This window comes from Halyomorpha halys, unplaced genomic scaffold, assembly GCF_000696795.3.
Source record: "Halyomorpha halys isolate HHAL.00 unplaced genomic scaffold, Hhal_1.1 Scaffold94.1, whole genome shotgun sequence".
Lineage (NCBI taxonomy): Eukaryota > Metazoa > Arthropoda > Insecta > Hemiptera > Pentatomidae > Halyomorpha > Halyomorpha halys.
Window position 1 is genome coordinate 891,920 of NW_027114465.1, and position 3,638 is coordinate 895,557.

Here is a 3,638-nt window from a genome sequence, read left to right on the forward strand (position 1 = left end):
ATTTTGACTAGTAATTATAAATATTTTTATTTTAGTATTTATCAGATTCATTGATCACTATTACCTATTGGCCACAACTGTGTGGCTGATTGTAATATCTATCAATAAATAAATCTTAAAAAAAAAAAAAATTCCACAAATCTATACAGAAATTCGAATCATGGAGAAGACATTCAAATAACAATAATTTTATTTTATACAAAATTGTACGAATTGGGTTAATTTTTACAATTTTAAAGGTTTTGAGTTTTTCAGGACAAAATTGCACGTGTTATTTTTTTATTGCGGCTAAATTTGTGTTGTATAAAATATAATGGTTGAATTAAATTTCTCATATTATACGTATGCATATGCCAATATTGCTGTTTTTGTTTTCCTTACTTAATTTTTAATTTACATTTGAGGTTTATCCAATGTCGAATTTAAGCTATTTAAAAAAAAAAGTAAAGTTTAAGACAAAGCTTATTAGAATAGTATTAGTGGTTTCGTGTAACAATTACAAATTTCCTCTAGAATAAGCTTGTTATAGAGAACGTTTAGTGTTATTGTTTTTAACTTGGATTCCAAATTCACCCCCAGCCATTTAGTCCACGCATTTGACTGAGTTGTGACTAGTGTAAATTCCAATTTTTCGTTTATATATTATAATATATCACCTAATATTTAAAAATAAAATTAAATGCTCTAAACAATAGGAATATGCCTACACATTTTTAACCAAACTTTTTGGAATTCTTCTATATTAACTTATTAATTTCATTTTTTTTGGTCAAGACAATAATCGTATGGAAAAACATAATTGAATATTTAATTGGAAAAACGTGTGTGAAATGTGGGAGTAAATTAAGAAGGAAATTACGCTTGGAAGAACCTCTTTAAATACTTTTTTCTACATAACGTCTTGAATATTTTTCTACAACTTAAAATTGAGGTAGTATTAAGAAGTTAAAAAATGAAATTTCAGTCTTCAAAAAATATAAAATCATTACATACATTTAGTTTCATTATAGTTCTTTTTGTATGGGCAAAATTGAAGGTTTTTAATCAATTTAGTTAAGTTTTTTATGTACAATACGTGTATGAATGTAGAGAGCATTTTGCGAGTTTAATATTATTCAAATAAAGGCAGGTAAGCTGTTCATGTATTAATACTTTTTTATTTTTTATTTATTTATTTCTTTTTTTTTTATACCAGATCGGCCTAGTGGGCCTTACATGGTTGATATAACTTATATTATATATATATTTTTTTTAACAGTTGATTATGAGGGGGTATAGTCATACAAATGACACCCCTAACTATATACAATGTTCTTATTAAAAGAAATTATAAATTCCGATAGTTTTGTCAGTTGGTGAGAAGTGGAATGACTGTATTGAAAACCGAATTGAAAATCAGGAATTCCGACGCTTTGAAAAAAAGAATTAAGATGGTTTTTTATAACTGATTCCAGTAATTTTCCAAAAATGGGTAATAAACTGATAGGTCTATAGCTGCTGATTTGTTTGGCGTTCTTACCAGGCTTGTGAATTACTATGAGTTTCTTCCATGTATCCGGAAAGTATCCAGTACGAAGGCAACTGTTGAAAATTGACGTGATAAAAACGACAGCTTTCCTGGTTAACATTTTGATTGCTATGACTGGGATCAAATCATGGCTAGGACTTTTCTTTATCTTGAGCTTTTTAATCAGGTCCTGGATTTCTTTTATATATATTTAGGTGGGAGTTCAACTGTTGCGAGGGGGAGATTTACACACTTGTCAATTTGATCAGTGACTAAATTCGGATGTATTTCTGTGTTGGAGAATGTTTTCTCAAAGAGATTGGCGAACACTTCATCTTTTTTGGCGTCACTGGTGATGAATTCATCGTTGTCTACTAGATTTGGAATTTTTTTACCTTTATTCAAGAGACGTCGCGTAGCCTTCCATAGTCCTTTGGGTCTAAATTTTCCACATATCCCTGATATTTAGAATACGCCCATTCATCCAGATCCTATTTAATTTCATGTTTGAGGTGGGTATTAATTAATTCTATAAATCATTAAAATATTGTTGATTAATGCAGAATTTGGGTCTTATATACATATTTTAGGTTTTTAACTGCACAAAAATCCGGTCTCTACTTACGATTATACTCGTAACTCCATATCATCGCTTTTGACACGAGGTTGCCTCAACAATCTCGGCCACTGCGGCCTGGGTTGGGTGTTAAAGTGCTTTAACATTTTTCTACTACCCTCGCAATTTTTTTAAAGTTTTTTGGTTAGGTAAATAGGTTTAAATAAATCTAATAGACTCTAATCTTCCGATGTATAACAGAGTCTATCTATAAAGGTTTTCGTCATTGGTAGTACTCATTTATGCTTTATTCTTAAGTAACTTTTAGACTGAGATAATAAGTTAGGAAATGTTCAAAAGTATCAGAGAAGATTTAAGATAAGTACACTAGTTATTAGTAGGTCAACTTTTGTTTTGAAATATTAAGAGTTTAGAAGAACGGTTGTTGGCACCAAACTTTTAGTATTTAAGTACAAATATTGACCTGTCAACAAGTGGTTCATGACAATAACTAGTGCACTATATATCTCTAGTACTCTATATCTATTGCAGATAAATTGTGAAAATTACATTGAAGCTTAAAATTGAGTTGATTTCTTCACTTCTGGTATACCATTGAGTACACCTCATAGTTATCAATTGTAACAGCACATTTTATTTGATTATATTCTGTTGTTAAAGAGAATAGATGATTGGTTTGTACATTAAAAAAGCAATTAATTTCCTTATTAGAGCCTTTTAAAACTATGAGTTGTAAAAAAAAACAAAAATGAATAAATGTCTAAGTGTTTCAGAGTATGTCCCCGTATGCGAGGGATATATGAACACTATGCATCTAAAATCAGTTTCATGTTCGTATCAGAAAGTTTCTTGAAAGCTTCGAAAAGTTTAAGGGATAATTTCAAGTTGAAGTTTTACTTCTATATTTTTATCATTATAATTAGTTTAGTTTAATCAAGACTATATCCGTTATATTATAAGGAGTCTAACAAGAAATATTATAGTAATTCTGGATCATTTTGACATTTTAATAAGTGAGTATTAGCTCAAATTAGTGGTAGAAGTTTTTTTAAAGATAAAGAAAAGTCCTTCCGATAAAAGCATATTGTAAGATGAAAGTTCATTACATTCTACATAACACCTGTGACTTGAAGAGACAATTTCATACGAAAAATGAATTTGAAAACCCAATTTAAGGTTATTCGAATGGAGGATGGACAATATGAAGTGGTATAAACAAAAAAATATTTATTTGTTTGTGAAATTTTTTTTTTTATGTAAAAGTTTAATCTTTGAAATATAACATTTCTAAATAAAAATAAACTAGAAACTTCTAAAATTAGCCATTTCTTGTTGCTAATCCAAGCCACAGATATGTACTATTAACATAAAACATGTCGGTGCAAAGCCAAAGTGACGTTTCTTCAAATTTTTCAATATTGGGTTGTCTTGGATTTCAAGGCAGTTTTTTATTTTTTAGCAACGAACATCCAATGTAACTTATTTAAAATAAAAAAATGATCTATATACTTCTATCGATATTAGAAATTAAGTGTTCCCCTAAATCAGCTGTCT